The sequence below is a fragment of the Cupressus sempervirens genome, chromosome 8, assembly GCF_028749045.1.
Source record: "Cupressus sempervirens isolate cs-2001-9-10 chromosome 8, ASM2874904v1, whole genome shotgun sequence".
NCBI lineage: Eukaryota > Viridiplantae > Streptophyta > Pinopsida > Cupressales > Cupressaceae > Cupressus > Cupressus sempervirens.
The window spans coordinates 494,139,946-494,156,416 of NC_143125.1; positions in this window are offsets into that span (position 1 = coordinate 494,139,946).

Genomic DNA, 16,471 nt, shown 5'->3' on the forward strand with positions numbered 1-16,471 from the left:
TTTGGGTCACACTTTTTAGGAATATCATTCAAAACTTTTGCAAATATGATATTAAATTCAAGAACTAACTCACCATTCCTAATTTGGATCTTCAATAACTTCATAAAATAATCAAACATGCTTCCTCTTTCCCCGAACTACTTCATGAAGGATGAAAGAAATTCATCCCAAGATGAAATTGAACATGTTGGTAGAAAGGAAAACCAATCCCTGACATCACCTTCCAAAGTTTGAACAAACAACTTCACATGCATATCTTTATGAGCAATTTCAAAATCACTAATCAAATCACTGAACAATTGAACATGACGATTGGCTTAATTTTCATGGTTCCCACAAAAATTAAGCAAATACTTTTTGAGATTATATGGTATAGGGTTCAGGAAACCGTTGATGCCATCAAAAAATAATGGCATATATCTCTTGGCAAAAATAGATCTAGAATTCTTATAGATGGGTTGCATACTAGGTGAGAAGAAATTTGCCATTCCTAACAAACTTAAAACTCAATCACCAAGATTACTTTCAAATTTTTTAACTTATAACAGATCTAAAAACTTTTCTACCAATTCAACTCTAAACATACTTCAAAATATAAAATATTTGTTGAATCTATCCTTTACAAAGCTGAGATGTATCAAACCGTTCTCCTAATTAGTGCTGAAAATACCACTTAACAGAGAAAATTTTGTAAAGATTACTTTCATGGAAATTAAATCACATGAAAGTGGGAAATACCTTTAGTATTTCTGCATGAAAACATTGATCTGCTGATTGGCATAGGTGCTGATTTCAATTCTTAACACCATTGATAAAATCCTTGTAGAGTTGCCATGTCCTTAAGGAGTACCAAATGAATTCACTATTTTGACTCATTCTTACATTCAAATTTCTTATGAAAATAGATCACATACAACACTTAAAAACATTTATGTAGAGCCAATTTTCACTGGGATAGAGATCATTTAGAGAGTCACCACTCACAACTATGAGAAAGATTTACAACATGATTTATAACATGACAAATTTGAACTAAACTTTCAACTTATAGAACTTACAAATCATAAAACATTTAGAAGAGAGAAAACACTTTTAAATAATTCTGACACCAAATGTACAATAGTACTTTGAAAACCAAACCAGCTAAATTGATTGAAATTAAAACTTAGTAGCAACACAAACTACATTGAATCCTTCAAAGATACTTCTGTCCTGAACAGAGCATCACTAGGGTGCATGACATTTGAGTAAGAAAACTAGAAAATACATTAGAGAACTTACTACTATAACTTTTTTCCATGCACTTCCCCTATTTTATTCAATCTCCTTTTTAAATTCTCAAGGTTTTTCTACCATTCAGATTCAATACATTCCCCAGTGGAGTAGCCATTTTGTTGGTGTTTTGAAACAAGGATGGTTCCAAATTACCCCTGTTGGCCTGGTTTTTCACCATTCCTATTTTTGTGCATTTCAACAATGAATTACCCCGACTATGTGAGTTAAAATTCTAAAATTAGGTCAAACCCTAGGTAAAATTCATTAAAAACCCTAGTGCTTTATCTTGTTTTAACCTAGATTTTTAAAAACTTTTGAAAAAAAATTCAAAAATTGTGCAAGGATGACTTCAAAATTTTTTGGTTAAAGCTTTTATATCCTTGTTTTGATTATACTCATTACAAATATTCCACTTGAAAGACTATACTGCAGCACGATTTAGACCCACTACCGATCTTGGTCAAATCAATGAAGGGCACTTCCCCACATCACTAAAATACAAGGTTTTTAACTATTGTGAGAAAGTGCCTTTGCACCATGTAGCCCTTTCTTGTGTTAGAATATCAGTGGGCTACAAATATTATGACTTGTTCGAGTTGGTCAAAACCTTTTTGTAGAATTGTCAATACCATTAGTGCACATTCTAAAATTCCCACAATATCATTGGTTGATCTTTTAAGTGAAGGTATTATTTTATGCTCAAGATTTATACACCATTGATCTTGTTTAGAGATGAAAGGCCAACGCTTGCCCATAGTAAGAAAATGATGAGAATTAAGCAATGTAGGGAAGCACAAACAAGACATGTAGCATGACGTGAAATCATGGGCCTGCCCTGTCAGAGGGTAATAATGACATATCCTCCATGACAGTTGTCTGGTGAAGTGGATTTAAAGTGAAGTGTCTCATTGGTCACCCAGTTGACCTGATGTGGTTAGCATGCAAGATTTTAATTGTTGATCTATGTAACATCTATGGTTAGTGGATGCCTGCATTACGAAGTTGCATGAATATTAAGTAATTCAAGGAAGTCCAAATCTGATGCATGTTGAAGGTGGGACCAGCTACACAAAGTATTGTATTGAGTTGTGCCAAGTTGTAAAAAGAGATGATGATGTGTACTCCTAGCTAGGCCATTCAAATGGGTTGTTTGCAGAAGATGCATTGAACATTCCTGACTATAGATTTTTTAGAAATAATTGGCTAGTGCTTACCCACAATAAGAAACTGTTTGACCTTTAAATAATGTGAGTAATTGACTTTGTGCCATGTGGCCAAGTGGGACTAGGTTTTGGGGAGATTGTTGAGTCATGCCATGCTATAAGTCTGTAAATTTTCAAGCGCATTCATTGGTTGAATATAACATGTGTGCCTAGCTAGAAGTGATGATATCATGGGTGTAGAAACTCTAACAATTAATATGATAGTTGGACTTGTTAGAGAACAAGGGTTAAAAGGTATTATTTTATTGGTCAAATTGGGTGATGGGACCATAACAGACAACAATTTAGACCCACTGTCGATCTTGGTCAAATTGACAAAGGGCGCTTGCCCGCATAAGGAACTTGCAAGAAATTTAAACAATGTAGGTAAGTGCAATGGGCACATGTGTCCAACATGAGGTTAGCATCTCTATCTCATAATATCAAAAAGGTTTAAGCTATGCTACCATTGATTTGGAGGAAGATCGATAGCCAACACATCCCTACATTTTCAAAATGCAAGAAAGATAAGCAATGCGAGGAAGCACCTGATTGACAGATGGCCATATTTTTAAGGTCATAAAGCTTGTTTCTTTTTTGAAATAAAGTAGTCTAATTTGATGAAATTGATGGATAAGATTCAAATCTAATTGCAACTTGAGAATAATGGCTATTGGAAGTTAATATGGTTCAAAATTCATTTGTGTGATTTCAATGCCCAAATATAATTCATGATCTCACCATTATTGAGCCACAAAAGCATAAAAAGTTATCAGAGCATAAATAAATTTCAAAGCTAGGGCACATAAACTCTACCAGGTGATTCAGTAAATAGCAACAAAAATTATATAGAGGAGAAGTGCAAATTTAGCAGGTAAGTACTTTGCAACTTTTGAAAATCAAGAATTTGGTGTTGAGAAATTTTAAAATCTTTAAACATGCCTCCACGAAAGGAATTCTCTGGACAAATTGATTACCTAAAGAGGGTTGTGTATGATGATTTCATTGAACAATTCCCACTATCTATAAATGAAATCACTAAGGGGAGAGAGTTGATTCCTAAGAACACTAAGGTAGTTGTAGCTAAGGGTTTCTATGATAGGGCTAACTAGGTAAGAGATGCCTAGGTCTTTATGGAAGGATTAGAATTATTTAAGAAATGGTTTTTAGAATGAAAAATAGATACCCCTATGAGCAACGTTTGGGAATTTGACATTGGGAAATTAATAGTCCTTGCAGTTTTCTTTGATAGTGATCTACTGACTGATCTGGCTAAGAAGTATGATCCTATTATGGGATGGATAAAGAACCATGCTGGAGTAAATCTTTTTAAAGTTTTCCTTGAATTGATTAGTGATGTTTTCAATTCAAACCCTACCCATGTTGTGCATGCGACAATTGATATAGATGACCTCCAAGCAAGGTATGATGCACAGAGAATATATTTAAGGAGAGGGCTACTGCAAGGACATTCTACCAAAATTAGTACTTTGTCTATGATTTCTGCAAGCACACCAGAGCCATTAATGAGGAGACATTTCAATCTTAGTGCTCAAGCATTATATTTTTCTCTCTGAAAGATTTTTGGGATGGATGAGGTAGCACATATTCCAGGCTCCATTGTTCTCATCATCGCTCAGACTCTTCAATTTAGGATGAGCACTATTCTTGATTTTGCCACTTTTCTTGCACAAGAAATTCACAATGGTTTGGTGGGGATAGCACAAGGGAAAGTAAACAAACCATTTTATTGGTATTAATTGCTCATGCATGTATGTCTATATAAGGGAGTTACCTACTTCTCTAAGGGTATGGAGCCAAAAGTAACCAAGGATGGTGAGAGGAATCCAATTTAGCTATGGAGTATGGACATGACTTTAGAGGCTAGAGATTTCAACTTTGTGAGGTTTGATAGATATTTTGCATCAAAGCTTAGATTGCTCTTGAGAAGAGATAGCCCTAGGATTCCTCAATCACTACTAGAATTGGACAAACCGAAGGACCATGCAAAAGGGCTTTTGGGTAGTCATAACTGGGGGGGATATGATCCCATATAAATTTTCTATGGTACAATAATAAGAGTATATGGCTTTTTGTGGAAGCCTCATGTGCTACCATTCCATGTGCCTCTAAAGATAGGGATAGCAGAGTTATTATTGTAGATTGGGGCTATTGATGAAAGAGATTTGCCCAAGAAAGGTACTTTATTCTTGGTTGTAATTATAGCACTTGATTTTGTCTTTGTGAGAAAAGGATGGAAACATCTTAGTTTATTTTTTGATAGGTACAACAAGGCAGAGTCCCATGCAAGATTTATTGATCCAAAAGGGTTTTATGTTCTTTTAAGAGAAAGGACAAAACCTACCTACATGGTATAATAGGTATACTTTCCTAAGGATATTATCAGAAATGTTTTGTCTTTACAAGAACATGAATTAAGGAAAGAAAAATGGATAATGTTTAGTAAAAATTTAGAATTCGTCAATGCTTTTGACTCTAATTATGACCCTCTAAAAGATTAAAAAATATTGGGGAGCCAAAAATGTAAGCATTGATGAATAATTTTTCTACAATAATACAAACAATGAATGAGAAGAAAGCTACATATGCCAAGACCTATCCAAATAGGGTTGTAGGGGTACAGAGGAGGATAAATAGTAGAAACATAGTAGCTCTTGGTTAGTATGCTTTGCAAAAAAGGGCAGGTTACGTGATGGTGCAGACTATGCAACAGGCTCCCCTTAAGCAAAGACCAAGACTAGAACGTCCATCTATAGCCAGTGCCCCAAAGAGGTAAAAATTGGAGCAAGGATCTTCCTCCCATGTAGAAAAATACTCCCGAAGCCAAAGCCCAATCCAAATAGATGATGAAGCATATTTAAGGGAGTAGCTAAGATAGATTGGTGGAGAAGGGGATGTTATTGTTACTACCATAGACCTAGAGATTAGGGAACCACAAGAGCCTCTTGCACCCTCCTTGGACCTTACAGTTGCTGACTATCAAGGTAAAGAGATAGATCCAATAGTTTCCCAAGCTTCTGAGAGGTTTATAAATGATGAAAATATTTTTAAATCTAGGGCCTTTGCACAATTTTTGTGGAGATTAAATATAGTAAATTTTGAAAGAGCATGTGAAAAGATAAAAGCAGAGCAACTTGATAAACCAAACTCTATTATAAAGGAAGAGGTAAAATCTAATTTTTTGAATGATTTTTCCCAATTTACACATGATACTAGAAGGAAAATAGTTAAATAGTCATGGGTCCTAATTTTATCAAAGTGGGACATAGTTAATTCAATGGTTTTTGATTCAATAAGAAAAGAAAAGGATGTTCAATATAAACCTAAAGAAGAGGTGCTACAGGCCCATAGAGGAGTCAAATTCAATGATGACCACCAAGCCCTAGTGATTTGGTTAATTAAGAATAGGGACAAAAATAGAATGTAGGAAATCTCTACTGTAGAGCATATTGGTGAATTAACAGTATTTAGGGCTGGTGAGGTTGGCAGCAAGCAAATTTTTGGAATGGCTTCAAAAATGCTGAAATTTGGAAATGTGGTGTCTGGACAGGAAGAGGATAGGTTTTTACAACTCAATGCTAAATTTGAAGAAGTTTTGAAAGAATATGAGGAAAGGGGTATGCAGATACAGTCATTAGAAACCAAGTATCTCAAATGGAGAAGCAACTTGGGAAAAGAAAGGTTGGAGAGTCTAGTAGACCCAGAATTGCATACCCCCCATGACCACCCATTGAACCCTTTAAGTCAATTCCTATAATTGAGGTACCAAAAACCCTTGAAAGGCCTCAATTCTACACTGTAGAGGATTTTTAAGAGGAGAAGAATAAATTATATGCATTACATGTAGAATTGAGTAGTCAATATGAAGAGAAATTTGGGTAGGGTGTAATGTATTTAATGGATAGGATAGAATGGCCAACATTTTTTGATCAGTTAGTAAGGATTGTAGCCATTAGGGATGAATTAAGGAGAGATGAGGTTAGATTGAGATCTCTTGTACATAAGTGGATAGAAAGAAATAATTACATTACAACTATGTGCATATCTATCATCCAGTTGCCCTATCATCAAATAAAGAAATTTTTTGAATTATTAACTAAATTGTAAGGTTTTTAGGACAAACAAGATTCTTTTGAGAAAAGATTAACAATTTTTTTTTTCCAAGTATATTTTTGAAAATTTTGATTTATTTCCTAGTGCTTTAAAAACTATTGATAAGGTAAAGGAAAAGGAAGAATTGAAAAAAGAGTTCGATGAGATATTTTGTCAGAGGATGAATAGTGTCATAAATGAAATTTGCCACTTGTTATGGGTAATGACTTACAAGGAGTTGGTAAAAATATAGTTATCCTATACTGACATTAGGAAAGATCTTGTTGATATAGAGGCAATTGGAAATTCTTTAGTAATTGTACAAAGGGAGGTCCTAGATTTTGATTGGCCTGATGACACTACCTATAATGAATGGAAGGATAAATCCATGTGTATAGAGCAGATGGTAGAAGGTGATGAAGTAGAAGATGATGTTGAAGTAACTATTACCCTAAGAGTTGATGATGAAGATAAGGAGAATCCCTAGGTTAAATTAAGTTTTCAAGTAATTGGACATGACTCATCACTTTCAAGCTTTATAGCCACTTACTTCGAGGATTCAGAGTGATAAAAGAATTAGATCATAGTCTTCTTCTCATTCCAAGAGATGTAACAAAAAAGGAGCCCACCAGAAAAGTGTTATCTATATAAGTTTTATGTCGCACACAATTTTTTCCTTTTGTGATAGGTGTATGTAAATATCTCTTGTAAAGGACACTAATCAGTTCTCTACGCCTAAAGCTTGTTGCATCTCACATTATTTAAGTGATATTCTAGGGCTAGAGGAGGGTCCAATTTCTAATGCATTTTAGTATTACACTTAGGATGTTTTCGATCTAGTTTTTGAGCAACTTTATGATATGTCTTCTCTGCATATTTTCTAAGAATACATCAATATGGAATGGTCTTGGTGTCTCTTTCTAAATTCATTCTAAGTTACTACAATTGTATACAATTTTCAAAGAAATTAATACAAATTTTGATCTATCCCTGGATATCAGTTCTTTCTGAATTTTGTCTCCTTTATTGTTACTTGGTTATTTTGAGATTGTGTGAGTAAAGGTGGTGCAATTAAATGAAATTCATTTAGGTTGTATGTTAGTTCATTATTGCTATTAATTTAATGAATTAAGTAAAAGCTTTGATGAAGTTGATGAGATTACTGTGGTAATAGAAAGGATGTTTGTAAGGATGAATTCGAGTAAGAATTGCTGATAATATTTGTTGTAAGGCAAAAAATTAGATCCATAAAATTGTAGTAGAATTTGAATCCCAATGCAATAGGCATTGATCTAATTTATCTATTATGTAGATAGGTAGATCATAAATGAAAATCAAGTCTAAAATAAAAATAAACTTTATTTTCTTTTCTTGAAGATCTTCAAAGATGGTCAATACTTGTTTGTATGGAATGTTCTAGCATTAGTCAGCCCTATTTCTGAGAATACTTGCAAATCTATAGAAGAATTTATGACCAAATCTGCTATATGGGACATATTTTGTTTAAAATGTCAAAATTAGGTATGTGTTTGAGGATTGAAGATGAGGATCAGAATGAAACTAATATAGTTCTCATAAAATAGTAGTCAAATTGAATCATCCCCTAGGTATACCCATCCTGGTTTTGCAAAGCGTAAAGAGTAGAAAATCTTCCTTGCTTTTGTTGAAGTTGGTTCCAAATGGTTTGCACATGTAACTGTTAATAGGAATTGGCTGATCCTTAGGTTGTATGAGTAATATCAATTTGGTATTGAGCATTTTGTTGTTCAGTAGTATTAAAACACCAACAAAATGGTGACTCTATTGGGGAGTTGTACAACACATCTATGAAGAGTACTACAATTTCTTTGGTCTTATTGTGTACATGTGTGTTAGACCTTTAGCATTGCTCATGTTTGTAAGGGGTGTCTTCTAATGATAAACCTTGAGAATTTAAAAAGAGAAAAAAGAAAACCAAAAACCATGAAGATGCATTGACATATTCAGTCCTTCCAAGTGTCTTATCTATCAAGCAAGAGTTGTAGTTTTATCAAATTTTTATGATTGGTTTTATTATGTGTTCGTATATGATATATCATGTTTTGTCCTTTCCTTAAAGCCAAGAGATATTTTGTTGTTATTTTCTCCCTAAGAATAAGGTGGCAACTCAGTCAAGGTTTTGAAAGCTAGTGCTAATTTAATAAATAGTGAGTATGGTTGATAAAAGGAAAAACACAAGAGCTTACACAAGACCTAATCCTGATATACCCATGTTTACTAACTTACCTCAGGGTGGTAGGAAGAATTTGAATAGAAAGAAGGTAGACCCAAAACCTACTTGGAGGCCAAGAGGTAGTATATCAATTAATTCTTAATGCCAGCTAATGGTAGGGAGAGAGTCTCCTTCACTCAGCTCTAAATCAGTAACCACAAGACTCCTAGGAGGAATATTTAGTACCCCATTACAAAATAAAAAAACATACCATGATAAGAATATGTCACCAATAGGGAATAGGTCCCCTAGACTAGATCTGATAGCGAAAATGAATCATAGGTTAGGACTCAAAAGTTCATTTGGAGATCCCCTTAATCCTAGAGAAATCCCACATGTGGAACCCAATCTTATAGATCAAGATGACCCTACTAATTTAGAAGCTACTTCTATAGATCCTAAAGAATTGCAATCAGAGATGTGATTTTTGAAGAAATGGGTTGCTAAGGAAGAAGCTATGCATATCTATCTAGAGAAAGAAAATGAGCAAGCTACCCTAGATGCCATTGTTGAAATAGATAATCTGCTTAGAAGGATGGTCACTTTAAAAGAACAAAATAAGAAGCTAACAGAGAGGACCTTAGTCCTTCATGTTGATGTATTTGGAGATGTAGACACTCTAAAATCTAAGGTTCTAAAAAAAAGAAAAACTCCTAAGCTAGAAACAAGAACCTATCATCACTCAAGTTCAAGCTTATAGGCCTATTCAAATGGACCCTATAGAACCTACTATGAAAATTACTGATAAGGGTAAAGGTAAAGCCCTAGGAATCTAAATGAATGAACCACAAGCTTTACCAAGCAAAACCATAAATCCTCCCATGTCAAAATTGGATCTAGATTTGGAAAATACTAGGAAGGAGAAAGAAGATCTTGCAAAAGAACTTGAAAAGGTTGAGAATGAAGCCCAAGCCACAAAAACTAGGAGAAAAATCTAATTCGTAAAGTCAAATTTTGCATTGGCTTCATGGCCAAATTGTTCTCTCCCAGCTGCAACTCTTGTTTTGATTTCTGGTCCATTAATCTCAATTTAGAGAATATCTCAAATGGCTCCAACCTTATCATCCACTATTAATACAAAAATTTCTCTAGGTCAACCTCAATAATCTTAGAATATTGTTCGTAATCAAGCCAATACAGCAAGCAGCTAAAATGTTGCTGGTTTTTAGAAGAAACCTATCTACATGGAAAAATATAGACAAATTTCATTTGTAGGTATTCCTAGTGCCCCACACCCTATATCTTTTGACTTGAGAGACAAAGTTGTCAAGTTCTCTGGGAATAATGTTGTTACTAGTGAAGAGCATTTAAGAGTTTTTATAGACATGCTAAATGATTTTGAGGTTGAACATGAGGATGTAGTGATGAATTTATTTATTCATTCTTTGACTAAGGATGCAAGAGATTTTTTTAGAAGACTACCTAATGACAACATTAATTCATGGAGTGATTTGGAAAGTCTATTCAAAGAACAATACAAAGATAATACAAGTGTTGTATTTATGTTGGATGATTTTAATAACATTAAGAAAAACCCTAATGAATCCACCTTTGATTTCAATGTAAGATTCTAAAAGGGTATGTACAAATTGTTCAAAGTTATGAGCTTGAATGAGGATGATTGTCTTACAATTTATTTTAATTCTTTTGATAGCAAAATGGCTTACCAATTAAGGGATGAAGATCCAAAAACTTTGAGAGATGCTTATAAGATTGCAATGAATATTCAAAACAATAGGAAGGCATCTAGCAAGCTAGGTAGGAGAGATGATCCAAAGTTTTTTAATGCTAAAACTAATAACAAAATAGAGGCTAATAAAGCCCCTATAGGAAAGAAGTCTAAAGAACCTACAATAGACTAGGTATTGGACTTGTTGAAAAAGATGAACCCAACTAATTTCAATACATATAAGCCAAATGTTGATGAGAAAGCCCCTATCAATAATAGCAATTTCAATAGACAACCTAGAGTGTAGAAATATCCCTATACTACTCAATGGAAGGATGGTAAGCCAATTCCTAACCAGACCCAAAATGTGAAAGAAAAAGGTACACCAAATCTTTTACAAAAAATCTTTGTTAATATGAGTGATGATGTACCATGGTGTATTATGTGTCATTAACCTCACTCCTTAGAATATTGTGTTGTTGCTCAGTCCTTTACTTCAGACCATAATGCACAAAATGAGGAGGAAGAAGAAGAAAAAGGCCATCATGATGTAAATTGTAATGTGGCGAGCATGTGAAATGAGGATTTGGATTTTGATTTGGAAGAAACAAAAGGTGATCTTGAAGACAAGAAAATTTCTTATCAGTTACATCATCAACAATTGTTTTTAGAAAATGAAGCGTATGATGAAGATCAAATATGTGTTACATCTTCTAAAGTTAGTCATGTGAACTTGAGAATGCCTTCTAAAGAGAAAATTAATAGGATTACTATAGAGATGATTTCCCAAGTACATAGTAATTATAGTTTGAGAAACTGAATAGTTAACAATGATGTTGGGAAGCTTTATATTATATTTATAAAGGATATTACTCATAAGATGAAAGATGAAGATAAGAAGGCTAATGTAGACACAACTAAGATTAAAAAAATCAAAACCAAGAAGTGGGAACCCAAGAAGAAAATCCAATTTCAAACAAATGAGATAGCAAAAGCAATTATGCATGAAAAGGGATCAAGACCTGATATTATCAAGTAAACAATGGTTCTTGCTATTCAAAAGGCTCTTACTCCAAGAATGAATGTGAAACCCACTATATCTGATCCTATTGGCATGATATCCATGTCATCACAAATTACTATGAAAGTACCCTTGTTTGAATTGTTTAGAATTGAAGATCATAAGAGCAAAGCTTTGTCATGGTTGGGAGGGATAGGAAATAATACCAACAATGTAGAGAAAAATGCTATTCAATAGACACCCTTAGTAATAGAAGATAGTGGTATCATGTCCTAAATTCCACAAATGTTCTTGGATGATTAGTTAGTAGCATACATAGAAGATATTGACCCATTTTTTCTCAGTTTAATAATAAAAGGAAAGACCATAAAAAATTGCATGATAGATTCAAGAGCTTCTAACACCATCATGCCTTTCAAAGTAATGGAAGCCTTAGGATTGAGAGTAGACACTAAACAAGGAAAATGTAGAGGTATGGATGCTAGAGAAGTCCTAGTCATAGGTACTATAAATTCTTTACCATTTAAGGTAGTTGCATATCCTGAGGTAGAATTGACCATGGCAGTCCTTGTAGTTGATATTCCTCCACACTATGAAATGTAGCTTTCTAGAAAGTGGAGTGCTGCTATGGGAGGTAGCCTACAATGTGACTTAACTTATGAAACTTTCCACATAGGTGACAAGGCTATTAAAGTAGATAGAGAGCCAAGGGTTAGTCATATCTTGGGTGAAGAAATTGACAAAGATGTTACTTGTTTTTTAGATATTGGTGTGAATGCATTCAAAGTTGAATTAATTATCCAAGAAGTTGAGAAATTACCTATTGTTATTGAACATGAAGTTGAGTGTTGTATGGAATCGCCAATATTATGGACAATGTTCTTTGATGGGGCTAGTTCCAAAGAAGGTGTAGGGGTAGGGATAGTTTTTGTTTCTCCACAGAAAAACACTTTCAGATATTCCTTTACCTTGATTTTTTCATGCACTAGTAATATTGCTAAGTATGAAGCCTTGTTTTTAGGGTTGAAAGTTGCAAGTTATAGGTGATTTTGAACTAATTATCTCATAGATAAGGGGAACATATGCTTCTAAGAACAAAAGGTTAAAATAGTATAGAAATTTTGTTTGGGATCATATTGAATTCTTTGATGCATTTGTTATATCATGGAGAGATAGAACTTAGAATAAGATGGCTGACTTATTAGAAAATGTAGCAATTAAACCATAGGAGATATCATTTGTAGGAATCTCACAGATTGAAGTCTAGAATAGACCCTCAATACCTGATAATATTCAACATTGGCAAGTGTTTGAAGATGACAAAGACATTGTCAATTTCTTGTTAAATGAAGATAAGTACCATGGTCAAGAGTTGGACTATAGTGATTTGGTTGAAACCATAGATGGTAAGGAAACAATCTTTTGCCAAGAGGTCATATAATTAAAGATTAATAAAGTACCTAAAGGTCTAGTTATTTTGGAGAACATGTTTGATAACCAAGATAAGGCAAGGCTCAGGGCTAAAGATTGTGAACCTCAAGGGCTAGAAGAGATAAACCTAGGTACAAATGAGGCTCCAAAGAAAGTTTATATTGGTCAAAATTTATCAGCTAAAATTGGGGAGCCTTTGATTGACCTATTGAGAAAGTATAGACATGTTTTTGCATGCTCATATGATGACCTAAAATTTTATAGAGAAGATCTCTTTGAACATGTCATATCACTAAAGGAAAATGTAAAACCTTTTAGGCAAAAATAGAGACCAATTAATCCCACCCTATCTCCTAAAAGGCAAGAGGAATTAATGAATTTAAGGGATGGGGGAATAATTAAACCTATTAGACATTCCACTTGGGTTTCAAATTTAGTACCTATTAGGAAAAAGAATGGAGATATTAGACTATGTGTGGATTTTAGAAATTTGAACATTGCTTCCTAAAAAGATAATTATGGATTTCCAAACATTTAAGCTATGTTATACCAAGTAACTAGGTCTAAACTCATGTCTATGATGGATGGATTCTCAAGATATAACTAGGTCCTAGTAAAAGAAGAAGAGTAGTTTAAGACATCATTTACAACTCCCTGGGGAACCAATGTATATGTGAGGATGCCTTTTCAATTGATTAATGTTGGTGCCACTTTTCAAAGAGCCATGGATGTGGCTTTCCATGAGTACATAAATAATTTTATGGTTGTGTACCAAGATGACCTCACAAATTATTCTAAAAAGGATAAAGACCATTGTAGGCACTTGGAGAAGATATTTATCAAAGCCTTGGAATATGGAGTATCATTAAACCCTAAGAAATGTACATTTGGGGTAATTGAAGGGAAGTTATTGTGACATATAGTATCAAAGGATGTAGTAAAGATATATCCTGAAAGAGTTTCAGCCATTGATAAAGTTCCTAAGCTAAAAAATGTGAAAGGAATCCAACCTTCCTTTGGGCAAGTTAACTTCCTAAGGAGATTTGTTACAAACTTTGCTAAGAAAAGTAGACCTATTTCTAAAATGCTCAAGAAAGGGGCTACTATTAATTGGGATGGTGAACCTTCACATGCATTTCAAGATATTAAAACTACTATAAAAAATGCTCTAGTCCTAAGAACCCCTGACTACACTAAGCCAATGCACATATTTTCTTTTGCATCTTTCCACACTGTAGCTGCAATTTTTTTGCGAAGAATGAGGAAGAATGTGAACAACCCATTGCTTTCTTTAGTAAGTCATTGCAGGCTACTAAATTAAAATATGAGATAAATGAGAAAATAGTATATGCTTTAGTAAAGGTTGTTAAGGTATTTAGATGCTACTTGATAGGTGATATTTTCATTGCATTTGTGCCCAGTGTTGTTGTAAAGGACATTTTTTCTCAACAAGAAGTATAAGGAAGAAGGTGTAGGTGGATCAACAGGACCTAAGAGTTTAACATTGAGATATAGATAACAAAACTAGTAAGAGGTCAAGGTTTAGCTAAACTCATGGCTCAATCCAATTTGGATGCTAATTAGATAAATATGGTAATAGATGATGTGAGATCTGATTTATGTGACATGGATCACTGTGAGTGGTATGCTAATGTTATCCACTATTTACAACAGATGGAAGCTCCACCTCATTTGACTGAAAATGAGAAGAGGAGCACTAAATTACAAGCCATCAAGTACATAATTATCAAAAGTAATTTGTGGTGGAGAAATTTCGAGGGACTATTACTAAAATATGTTGATCAAGAAAAGGCTAAAGAAGTCCTGAGTGAAATGCATGTTGGAGTGTGTGGGGGACATTATATGGCCAAAACCATTGCACACAAGGTAATGAGAGATGGATTTAATGGCCATCCCTTTTTAAAGATGCTCATATCAAGGTTAGGAAATGTGATGCATGTCAAAGGTTTGCTAGAAAACTAAAATTCTTAGGTAATACTCCATTAAGGCCAGTTGAGGTTCAAGCACCATTTCAACAATGGGGTATGGATTTCATAAGTGAGATCTCTCCTAAATCTAGCACTGGCTATTCTTGAATTTTAGTTGCTACTGATTATTTCACAAAGTGGGTAGAAGCCATCCCTACAAGAAATGAAACTAGTAAAGTTGTCAACAATTTTTTGCTGAATAACATTATTTCCAAGTTTGGTTACCCCTAGATAATTGTAACAGATAATGAAATGTGCTTTAGGTATGAGGAATTTTCATAAAATTTTGTGACAAATATGGAATTACCAAATCTACATCCTCCCCATATCATCCAAAGGAAATGGACAAGCTGAATCCACAAATAAAATCTTGTTAAAAGTCATTAAGAGGACCTTGGATGATAATAAGAAGGCATGGGATTCCAAGTTTCAGCTAGTAATATGGGCTGATAGGATGACTATAAAGGAAGCCATTGGAGTAGCCCCATTTGACATGGTAAATGAAATTCAAGCAAGGATGCCTTAGAATAACCTTTAAATGAGCCTATGTAACTATATTCAAATGTATGATGAAGATATCACTAATGACATGCAAGAAAGGATGGATGAGCTGTCAGGATTAGCAGAAACTAGGAGAGAAGCATCCCTCAAGAACCAAAATTTGTAATTATAGTTTAAGATATTACATCACAAAAGGACAATAAGAAAAAAATTGAAGATGGAGATTTAGTCCTCATGTGGAATGCTAGAATTGAAGATAAAGGAAAACATGGCAATTTTGATCCTATATGGTTAGGTCCATATTTGATTGAAAGTACATGGGGAGAAGACTCAGATATTCTCAAAGATTTGTTAGATAATATTTTGGAACTACTAGTTCATGGACAATTCTTAAAGAGGTATTTCTGCTAAAATACTTGTTTTCCATAAACAGTAGTTTAGCACTTTTCTGTACATTCTTGTAAATCCTTTGGTTTGTGTATAGTTTCTTGTATATTTTCACTTTCCTATAGTTGTTTCTCTCTCAAAGTTGTCAGTTTTAAGAGATCCTTGTTTTGTGGTATGCTTCTCCAAAAAATTATGAGCCCTCATTTAAATTTAGAGAATTCAATGTCCCTAGATAGAGCCATTGTTGGCTTCATTTTTCACCATTCCTATTTTTGTGCATTTTAGCAGTGAAATACCCTAACTATATGAGTTAAAATTTTGAAATTAGGTCAAACCCTAGGTAAAATTGATTAAAAACCCTAGTTCTTTATATTATTTTAACCTAGCTTTTAAAAAACTTTTGAAATTTTTTTCAAAATGAATATTAGGCAGAACGTTTTACCCTAAGTTTTAAAAATTGTGCAAGGATGACTTAATAAATTTTGGTTAAACCTTTTATATTCTTGTTTTTATTATAGTTATTATGAATGTTCCACTTGAAAGACTATACTGCAGTATGATTTAGACCCACCATTTATCTTGGTCAAATTGACAAAGGGTGCTTCCTCAAATCATTGAAATAGAAGGTTTTTA